Here is an 11,971-nt window from a genome sequence, read left to right on the forward strand (position 1 = left end):
GATTACCATATGTTTCAGTTCATGAGCAAAGTGCTTACCCAAGGATAACATGAATTTTGGTTCCCTTCAGACCTTTGAAATGAGTTGCAGTGTATGTTACAAGAGGTGTTTGTAAAGGAAAATTGAAAACTTGCCATGTAGCATATGGATGAAATCCAATGTGAAAAGGGGGTCATTGGGTGACTGAAGAGTTGGAGGGTGAAAATGTACATAGAGGGGGTTTCTCTTCTTTAGAAAGCTGCTCCCTATTGCATGTGCATCAGGAATGGGTCATGGCTAGTCTGGATTCCCTCAGTGGTACCTGTTATATTCACAGCATACACACACAGGAGTTAGATAAAAGCATAAATACTATTGCTGTAACATGACTTTATTGCTTAGAATGCAGAATGATAACATATGAGAACCCAAAGCCAGAGAGAGAGAAAGCAGGCTGCTCCCTAAGGCAGAGAGGCACAACTGCTGCCTGCCTGCACATAGGATCAGAACCATCCCCGCTTATAATGACAGCTTTCAGTTCCAGCTAGTCCTTAATACACCACAGTACCATGCTGCTGGGGCCTGACTCTGTGGTTCTCCTTGTTTTGCAGATTGACAGGTCATCTTTATCAGAATAACATTAGAAAAAATCCCCTTCTGTTTTTAAGTGAATTTTGGCTCCGGTGAAAAGTGCTGGTCTGTCAGCTCTGGAAATGGAAGCTCTCTATTTATCTCCAAAATATGGCAGCAGCAGTGCCCCCACTTGCCTCTTTTCTCCCCCTCACCATGGCAAAAGGTGCCTTATCCTTGTAGTACAGAGAGCAGCCTAGGGATGAAATGGGGGAGTGCAGTCTCCAGTCCCTTTAGTCTTTGTTTTCTCTATAGAGGTGGCTAGTTAATTCCACACGTGGTGGCTGTTTGAGTCAGATGGACCCTTGTCCAGGAGTAACTGGAATGCAACCCACCAATCCATTTTACGTAGGCATCAGCAATTGTGTTTGGATCCCTTCTCTCTCTGGAATGATGGAAACATTTAGTGTGTAGTTATCACACTCATCTTGTTAATCTTAGCTGTTTGTAAGGAGCCTCTTACCTGGGTATCCACCAGTTCTACCAATTCCGTTGTGTTTTCTTCTCTTTTAATACACACGGCTGTTACTGAAACAATCAGTTTAAGGCAGCACATGAGCCCTGCCAGCATTTCTCACTACCACACCAATTCTCTGCACGTTTTGTTGCTGAATTGTATTTGCATGAGCTACTGATGCTTTAATAAACATTTGCTGGGATGTGCCTCTCTTTGGAGAGCGTAGACAACTCTAGTGGAGTGAGTTCGCCTGGCTCATACATCTTGCTATGTGCTGGGTTCAGGGCGGCTCTAGGATTTGTGCCGCCCGTGCCTGTGGAGGGTCCGCTGGTCCTGCGGCTCCGGTGGTCCACCGGAGCTGCGGGACCAGCGGACCCTCTGCAGGCATGCCTGCGGGAGGTCCACCGGAGCCGCCTGCCGCCCTCCCGCGGGACGCCGCCCCAAGCATGCGCGCGCGCTGGGTTCTGGAGCTGGCCCTGGCTGGGTTTCACTGGGCAGTGGTCTCTGTGTGCTGCAGCATTTCACCTGCTCTAGCACCCATGCAAATCAGGAGTAACTCCACTGAAACCCATGGAGATACATCAGTGTAGAGTTGATGGGGGTGAGATCAGAATCAGTGCTTAATTTGTAATGGAACAAGGTACCAGGGCTCAAGAAAATTTTTTACATTCGTAACAGATGCAGCAAGCTCAGAGGTGCTGGGGCTCAGGCCTGAACTGCCAAACCTAGAGGTGTCAGAGCTCATCCACGGTACAAACTAAGCATTGATCAGAATCCAACCTTGAGTTCCAGTGGATGTGTTCTCTGCACTGATCCTCCTGGGGCACTTCACTCCCAGCAGTACCCAAGGAAAGCCTGTGCTTTCTGTTAAATAATAAATAATAGCAATAACATATGACATCCTCAAAACACTTTACAGATATTGGCTGAGATCTTCAAAAAACAAATCCATTGAAATATCAGCCTACCTACAAATGGGAGGTGGAGCCAAATCCATTGAAATACTGACCTAACCTACACATGGGAGTTGGATGCCAAATTCCATTATCCTCCTTTGAAATCCCAGCCATTTACCCTCCCCTTGACCCCTTTGTAGGTGGGTAGGTAGTCAGCATAACTATCTCAATTTTACAGATGGAGAAACTGAGATACAGACAGTATGGCCAAAGTGACTGGGCCAAGGACGTACAACGTCAGTGGCAGAGCTAGGACTTGAATTTAGGATTTTCTGACATCCACTCCCCAGCTTAAACTATTAGACCACTTTGTCCTCTTGCCATCAGCTGCTTCAGATAGCTGTGTGGAAGCCAGGCTCTGCTGAGCAAACCCCTGCCGATATACCAATGGCTCATGCATGCCCTAAAAAGTATGACGCTCATTTGATGTGTCAGGATGCGTTGGAGCCCAAGGTGGGGTTGGCTCTGGGGATCTCTGAAGAGATAGGCACTATTCCTCTCCCCACATACTAATGCTGGAGCTAACCCAGGCTCTTTGTCATCTGTAGCCAATTACTGGCTTAACTCTGTGGGAACTGGCTCCAAACATCTGAAGGGCAGATGTAAAATTTGTATGTGGGGAGAGCAGAACATGGAATATACTTACTATAGCAGTGCAGCAAGAAATCACTCAAGCAAGGAGGAAGAGACAGCTCCCAAAGCCTATGGCCAAAGCTAAGCTCCTAAATCCGTTGTGAGATGTAATAGCCAGTTTTCAGGAGGGCTGAGCACCCAGCAGCTCCCATTAATTTCAGTATGGAGAAGGTTTCCTGCAAAGCGGAATAAACCTAAAAAGGGGGAGAAGTGGCTATAACACCTCTCGGAGACAAGGACTGACCAGCACATGAGTAGGTGACTGGGGCATTTCAAGTTTCTGCTGTTCCTTGTCTCCTCATTTCTTTGTTACCACAGGTGGTGTTCTCTCTAACGGACGTGTTTGCACTCATCATGTCAGGGAGCTTCCTCTAATGGCTCCATGGACGCTCGCCCAAGGCAGGGCTCGCTTGCTCTCTCACAAGCTGGCAGACACCATGACTGCACGCAGTACTGAGAAGGAGCCGAATTCTGCATCCCTGGAACCATTGGAAGGTGCCTGTATGAACCTACCCTTCTTCAAATGGTCCAGCTCACTCCTGAGCTGTGCGCCTTTCCTCGGCGTTCATTGGCTGCTCACTTGCATATGTTTTCCCTTCTCCTGGGCAAATGCAGAACTATTGCACCAGTGCTACTGTGGGTGACCGTACATGCCATATTCTAGTCTCAAGATTGGGCAATCCTAATACATGACTCATGCTAGTTTCCCTTGGTGGGCCTCTTGCAGAGCTCACTAGCATTTCTAGCCTGTCACATCCCACCTCAGTGACACCTCTAGTAGTAATTTTCCATTAGAGCTACACTCTTCGCATGGACAAGGTAGTCCTGCTATAACCCTCCCAGATCAATATGGCCAGACTGCTGTTCCTTATTCACACAGTCTGGCTTTTCCCCCATATGGGAAGGGACTTTCCTTAGGGTGATCAGATAGTAAGTGTGAAAAATCAGGATGGGGGTAATAGGCGCCTATATAAGACAAAGCCCTGAATATCAGGACTGTCCCTATAAAATCAGGACATCTGGTCACCCTAACCTTCCTTCCCAAGTCAGTCAGAAACACTGCCTACTCCACTATGGTACAGTTACAAGGTGGGTGAAGTAATATCTTTTACTGGACCAACTTCTGTTGATCAGAGAGATGAGCTTTCGAGCCACACAGAGCTCTTCTTCAGGTCTGGGAAAGGTACTCAGAGTGTCACAGCTAAATACAAGGAGGAACAGATTGTTTAGCATAAGTTGTGACTTGTTAGCACTAAGGGACCGTTCAAGATAGAGTGACCTGGTTACATATCTGCAGTCATAGGACAAAAAGAGCAGGATTAGGCCATGTCTACACTACCACTTGCGTTGGCAAAACTTATATCGTTGAGGGGAGTGTAAAAACACCCCGAGTGGCATAGGTTTTGCTGGCATAAGTGGTAATGTGCCCAGTGCTATGCTGGTGGGAGAGCTTCTCCTGCTGTCATAGCTACTGCTGCTCGTTGGTGGTGTTTTAATTATGTCAATGGGAGAGCTCTCTCCCGTTGGCATGGGAGCTCTTACAACTCAGCTGCATTGGTACAGCCGTGCTGCTGTAAGCTTGCTACTGTAGAGATAGCTTCACCGTTCTTAGGAAATGCTGCTCAGATTTCATGCGCTTTTCTTCATGCCCCCTTTCAAACACACTGGGTGGAAATGACCCCACTTTGGGGAGCCCTGCAGTGATATGGATGGGGTTGTTGCTGGTGGAGGCACAACAAAGAGCTGGTAGTTCTATTCTGTGTGGCCAGCCCTCACCATCCGCTTGCCAGTCTCACAATATTTGGAGTTTTTCTTAAATCTCCAACCTCTTGAATCGGAAGCATGCACGAGAAGCTCAGCTTTCATTTACAGAACACAAAAAGGTTGCTGAGAAAACCTGAAAATGTGAAACAAGTTGCACCCTGAAGGCTCAAAATCCGAAGGGCAAAGAAAAAGAGCCCAACATTTATATTTGTAAAAATGTCCTGATTATTCTGGGGCCTGACTCATGATTTGATTTTTTGAATGCTTGGGGTTGGCAATACTGTATTATAGCACCGTTGTTCCCGGGGTAGCATTGGCCACTTTGTCCTCCCTATTCTTCCCAGGAGAGCATTGCAATCTGCTACCTGTACCAGTTCTATTTTGTGTGCATCCTTCCTATGAATGAAAGCTGCAGTGCTTCTCATACAGGGGACCATGCTGGTGTTACTGCCACTGTTCCCTTCTGGCTCAGAGCAGAGCTCCCTGCAAACCCTGTGCTTTTTCTTCTTTTCTTTTATCTTTTTTTTTTTCCTTTTTGGTTGCAACTGTTGTTTTTGATAGACTCTGCTCTCCCGCCTTCTGGCACCCCATGCTGCTGTGTCAAAATAATACATGATCCCCTCACACTAAAAGTAAAGGAATTCCTGTTGTATGTAGTGTTATATTTCCACATAAAAAGTGGTATTCAGAGCCCAGCACGAGATGCAGGAAGGTTGTCAACTAATTTTTCATTAGAGTTCATATATAGGACAGCCAAGGGACCGCACTGGGGCCTTTTCAGCATGCATCTTGTTGAATTAGTGTGAAATATAGAGGCATGTTCATCCTGTGAGGAGTGTCCCGCCCTCCCCCCACCTTCAATGTTCTGGATATTTCAACTCCTTATCATTCTGAGTCTTCTTCATCTAGGTCAGTGAATTTCCTGTCTTCTAGATCAGGTTTAAAGCACTCTGCGTGTTTCCTTTCCCTATGGGCGAGGGGGTATTATTGAGACAAGGAGTCAGACTGTCTAGAAAAAACAAGAATTGCACAGAACCAGAGACAAGAAGAATTCCTAACTTGGAAATGGCTCAAGGAATAAGAAATCTTCTCCTTGTTATCCACAAACCTCTTCAGTTGAACTCTCAGACACAGCAGAGCCTGTATCAAGGGGGGAGAAATGCAGGACAATTCGAGCAAACACGGTCTAGTGGTTTAAGCACAAGTTTAAGAGAAGGGATGCCTGGGTTTTATTCCTGGCCAAAGATCTGTGACCTTAGACAAGTCATATTCCCTCTTTGTGCCCCTGGGTTTGTTTTTTAATCTGTCACATGGGGATGATAAGACTTACCTACTTCTCAGGCAGTATTGGGATGCTGGTCATTAGCATTTGTGATGCCCTTGGGGGTCCTTGGGTGGATGGAGCTGGATGAGAGCATAATTCTTTGTTCATCATAGTAGTACGTAGTGATCTTAGCTGAGAGCAGGTCCAACTCTGTGCTAGGTGCTGCACATAGTAAGTGACAGATGGGCAGCCCTTGCCCTGAAGAGTTTCCAATGTAAATAGATTATCTAGACAAGGAAGGAGCACTCCCCCACATTTCATAGATGGAAAACTGAGGTGACTTGCCAAAGGTCAAACAGGGAGTCTGTGGCAGAGATGGGGATGAAACCATCATCAACTGAGTCCCCATCAAGTGTCTCAGCCACAAGGCCATCCCTCCTCTCTGTGGGCATACTAATTGCTGTTAATAGTCTGATTATTTACTTACTGGGAACTCAGTGCCCCAGGCTACAAGGTGAGGCATGAGTCAAAGGACATGTCCCTTCAACCATCTGAGGAGCTTCACAGCATGTGGCGTGTGTAGATGGGTTTACACATGGCATTAAACATATGGTTCAGAGCGAGAACAGAACGAATCGAACGACTTTATCTTCGCACGAAGGCGTGTGAGACACCGCTCCTCTTTGTACAAGGCTGCCCCTCTTTCCCCCCCATTTCAAGAGGCTTTCACGGCAATGCACACGCACACGACAGGCTCGTCAAAGCCTCTCTTTGGAGCCAGGCATCTTTGGAGCTGCTATCGGGGAAGCGTCGGCTTGTATGAAAGTGTCTCTTTCTCTCAGCACAGGGCTGTTGTCACTGACAGGGGATCAGAGGCAGCCAGCTGCCATGTAAAGCGATGCAGCCATGGCAGCGAGGAAGCCTGGATGTTTTTTTAAACTAAACATTGACAAACAGGAGGAGGAAGTAGCATGAATTCTCCATTTGGAGCAACAGAAATGACAGCGTATGAGTAAAGTAACGCTGGCACTGGCAACTGGTGAGCTGCTCCAGCAGGTCATCACTGTATCCGCAGATATGCTGTCAGTACAGCCTAGCCTCCTGTCCCGTGCTGGGGTGCAGGGTCATTCCCTGCTCAGGCTTGGGGCTCAGTTCCTCATTGCCATGCCAAACAATGGCTTCCGAACTGTGGCTACCCTTCTGCCAAAATCCTCTGGCATGCAGTCCTGCCTGAGGCAGAGCCCAAATGCCATTCCAAGATCTGTAACAGCTGCCAGATGGTGAGATGTCTGGGAGTTACAGTGGCGAGAGGGAGGCTGTTGGAGAGTTTAGACTCCAAACATGTCTGAATGTTGTTAGAATGTGTACATCACCTCAGGGAAACAAAACCCCCAGCAATTTGCCCCAGAGTAAACAAAAAAGTATTAGCAACACTCATGGGGTTTATGTAGGACCTAGTAAAATGTGCATCCCTTTTGTGCTTCATCAGTTAATTACTTCTCAGACACTATACCTGGGGCTGTGGATGCAGGTGTGCATACTAAGAAACCGAGAGGATCCTTGTTGATATCCACCTTCATGAGAAATACATATAGGAAGGTGGGATGGGCAGTCCACCCCACACAAGGCCTGGAAGGATTAACATGGCTTAGTGGGCCAATTAACCACCCAGGCTACACCTGGGGAAGGAGACTGGGAGCAGGGATTTAATTAGAAGAGGTTCAGCTGGGCAGGAACAGGGGGAGTCTGTATAAGCCAGGAAGCTGCCAACAGAAGGGGGCTGGAGGGAAGGAGTTTTTAGTCACTCCCTGGGAAAAGGGAGGTGTGTCTGGGGCTAGGACTACTCTCTGGGCTGAAAAATCCAGAGAAGGGGGAGAGTCAGAGAGGCAGGCAAGGCTCAGAGGAAAAGCAGCAAGATATGGAGTAGGTCAAACCTTGGCTGACAATGAGAGAGCCCCCTGATCCCAGACTCAGAGTAGAGGGCGGGCCAACGGTCCCCTTACCAGCTGTTGAAGAAGTGGTACCGGTGAGGCAGTGAATGGGAAAACTGCCTGAGTCCATTAGTCAAGAAGAACATAGATACCCCAGAACGGGGGAACACATATGGGGACCCAACCGGAGGGCTGAGTCATCAAGAGGAGGCTGCGGTTCCTGGAGTGAGAGGGGTCTGCAGGACGAGAGGACGACAGGAGAGACACCACAGTGCCTGGCCGGAGCTAATCCCCAGGGCAGCCAACAGGAGGTGCTACCAGCAAGGAGTGAACCCTGTGACTGAAGGGGAGAAAAATCAAAAGCAAAGTTGAGAGGTGGGAGACATTGATCTTATGTCAATGACCAATTTCTTAATATACTAAATAATTAAGGTAGAATGTGGGACCGATCCCCTGAGTCCTCTGTGCCTGGGACTCACCTCTGCAGATGGCAAAGCTACAGAGCTGAGCCCTGAATTATTTTGTCTGATAATGTGGCACAAAGAGCCATCAGAGTGAGCTGCAACCTGCTTGAGACGAGCTGAGTTAGAAGTTCAGTAGTTTTTAGGCTGACGGACCTTTAGTAACCTGGGCTGAGAAGTTGTCTCTCACTCTGTCCGTAGTTTCTCTGAACACAGACACATTAGCGTCCATGTTGATCTTTCAAGGCTGAGGTGTCCCAAAGGACTCGGAATAAGGAAAAATAACTTGGATCATCCTGACCAGACGGGGCAGAGGCCATTAATTTTTCTGCCCTGTACCGTACTGTACATGCTGATTCAGTGAGCAAATATATATAATAATCATTGCTTAGTAAATGAAGCGTGCATTATAGGGACTATGCAACACCTCTCCAAAGCCTGTTGTAATAGGAATGCATGTTGAGCACATATAAACGAATCAAGCTGGTACATGCTGTTGTGCACCAATAACATACAACGATTTGTGTCTAGTGTGTTTGGCGGTGCTCAGCCTAGCTCCGCATGGAGCTGTGTGTCCATAGACGCCACTGCCTCTGACACTGAATTGCCCACTTTGTTAGTAATCTCAGCAAAGAGGTCATGGGGACTGATCTCCCTGCCCGCCTTCTGACCCTCCCAGGGCTGGCTTTAGGAACTGCGGGGCCTGATTCGAATACCCGGTGGCGGTCCGGGTCTTTGGCGGCACATCGGTGGCGGGGGGGGGGGTGTCTTTCACTCGCTCTGGGTCTTCCGCGGACCCCCAGCCGCCGAAATGCCGCTGAAGACCCGGAGCGAGTGAAGGACCCCCCTGCTGCTGAAGTGCTGCTGAAGACCCGGACCGCCACTGGGTGAGTAAAAAAAATTTAAGAAGTGCCTAAGGCGCGGGGCCCTCTTAGGCGCGGGGCCCAATTCCAGGGCATCGGCCTAAAGCTGGCCCTGGACCCTCTAGGGCAGAGATGAAGCCTGGTGTTTGGGGCCAGGGTGAAGCTATCTCACCTTACTGCCGCCTGGGCTGTGATGCTGTCGTATCACACACACACACACACACACATACACCCCACTCTTCCAGAGCATGGAAAACCAACAACAGCTAAACACACACGAACACTCAAACCAGCCCCACACCAGGCGGGGATAGGCAGCAATTCCGCAGCTTGGTCTTTGGAACAGTAAGGTCAGATGGAGATTGCCTGATATCAGGTAACTCTGTTTCACTCGTTACCTGGAAGTGTCTTTGGAAGAAAAATTAAACATTGAGATGGCTTGTTACTCAGAGGAAAATAATAGAGTGGGTGGCACCGCTCTAACTAGACATAGTAGGGCCCTTTACCCAGTGGCATCTGGGAATTACGGTCATGGCAACCAAACAGCTCTCAGAATGTAACGGGGGGGAGGGGGAGGGGAGAGAGGAAGGCATTTACCTACAGAGTGAAGTGCCAGTGTCTCTCGGTGGCTTGTGCAATTAGAAATATTCCATAATCCAGCTTCTAGCATAGACTCATGAAGCGAATGCAGCTATACAAGTCATTTGCAGCCCTGTATCTCTTTATCGATGCTGCACACATGCTCTAGGCAGACAAAGTGGACCCCACGCTACATTCATTTATCTCTATAAAATAAATCAGAGAGTGGGGGGGGGATTCTGGGCTGATGTCTTATTGTGGTTTCTGTAGTTATTTTGTGGCATGCCCTATTGTTTCTAAGCTGAACAAATAAAATCTCACAGCGTGAGGTTTCCGGATGGGGGGGCAGTGAATGTGGAGCTTTGTTCCCAAATATTCCCCTGTATATTAGTGGGAATGGTTGTTATTTCTCCTGCTGTCTATTCTGTGCTGAAAATATGCTCTCTGGAGCAGGATTCCCCACAGGGGAAGAGGTGTGTGTGTGTGTGTGTGTGATCTCCACAGATAATTGCCTTTTAATACGTTAACTATGTGTGTGGATTGTGATATATGAAGGGGAATCTCTTCATATTAGTTTATACGTAAAATTAACATATGATCTAATTGACTCAACGTGTGACATTGATGCCGTTCATGTAGCATTCATACGCAAACATAGATTGTTCTGCATGGACAAATAGGTTGGGGAGAGCAAGTATTGTGTTAGAATTACTGCGATGGCTCACTGGAGTGGGACACGGGAGACCTGCATTCTATTCTTGGCTCTGTTGTGTGACATTGGCTAAGTCACTTTCTTTCTTTCCCCTCTCCTATCTTTTATTTGTTTAGACTGTAAGCCTGTTGGGACAGGGACTCTCTTTTTATTTGTATGTTCAGCAGTACCTAGTGCAATGGGGCTGTAATCTCAGTTGAGGCCTCAATATGCTATTGTCATGCAAATAATACTGTGTTGAGCTTGCATTTCTTGAGGGGTTTCATAAGCTCTTTCCCATCACTGAGTGAGTGATCAGACTTAATTTTGAGGCCCAGGATTTATTTGTACTGGAAAATCCTATTCCGAGACCCGGCCATTTGTCTCTCGGCTGTAACATTGCCATAGCATCCCACCCCAGGGGTGTACTATCCCCATACTGCAGTGGTTTGCATTATATTACTAATTATATTAGGAAATGCTCTTCACCTCAACTGTCAGGCGTGGGATCTTTGAGTGTCCTCCAGTCCAGGAATGTCACAAATGATTGCTCAGGGGTCTTTTCTCCCCTTTAATATGTGCATAAACTCCCATTGGGTGAGATCAACAGCAGACTAGATCACAGAGTACGTTGAACCTACAGATCTGCAACATCCCACCGTAGAGCCTTTCTATGCTGCTCTGTGAAGTGTTTGGCTGTGGTCAGGTGTGAAGAGACGGCTCGGTTACTGCTCACTGTATCCCCTTCACTTTGTGAAGACTTTCATGGAGTTTAGCAATACCACTCCCAGTGTCCAGGGGGCTAGTTTCTGCCGTTAGGCCCAGCTCTGGGGTGGCAAATAAGCTGCACTATCCCAGCCTCCGGCACACCCATAAGTCACAATTCTTCCCCTGCTCCGGTGGGCAGTAATTTGCTCTTGGCCATACCATCACCTTCTATGCTGTCTCAACTGCGCAGCCCATTGAGTAGCATGGAGGGGGCGAAGATTCCAGTCCCTGCCCTTCTGCTCTAGGCTGGGGAGAAAGCAGGTGCTGCCTAGGGGGATTTATTATTCTCTGAAGCAGGCATGTAATCCATGTTACAATCTTGCCCTGTCACTGCAGCTGTGGGGCTAACTCACATGCCACTCTTTGCCACTGTCAAATGGTTCTTGTCATTCAGCTGATGAGAGATCTTTTTCAAGTGCAATAAAATCTGCCGAGTTAGTAAGTGTGAGTGGTCCGGCTGGGATGTTCTCTGCCTGGCTGGTGCAATGTGTTGCATTAACGCAATCAAACAGCAGAACCTTGATTGCTCCAAAAAGGGACAAAATGAACAACCGTCTCATCAGCAATGCAGTCTGGCATTGGAGAAAGGCAGGAGGAGGGAGCGGTAAAGACCAGAGGAATGGAGTATGATATTTAGTATTGATTGCCTGGGCAATTGCTACTAGCTACTGTGGCAGAATCTAGTTGAGAGGCGCTGACTTGCAGCCCCCTGGCTCCTGGGGTTTGTTGCTAGGCTCTTACATAGGGCAAAGCAAAAGGAATCTATCAAGGAGAAATTAAGGTATAACAATATTACAGGGGAATAAATCCATCAGAAGCGCAGTTTAAAAGCCACTGGCACCAGAGTTCAGGAGCCTGAGAACAGTGAGCTGTGTAAGGCATCAGAAATGAGCCTGGCGTTTTACAAGCTTGAGTCTGAAATTCAGATGCCCCCCATGGGAACACGTGTTGCTTCTAGGTCACTGGGCCAAGAAACTTGCCATGATTTTAAAGAT

The sequence above is a fragment of the Mauremys reevesii genome, linkage group 12 (assembly GCF_016161935.1).
Source record: "Mauremys reevesii isolate NIE-2019 linkage group 12, ASM1616193v1, whole genome shotgun sequence".
Classification (NCBI taxonomy): Eukaryota; Metazoa; Chordata; order Testudines; family Geoemydidae; genus Mauremys; species Mauremys reevesii.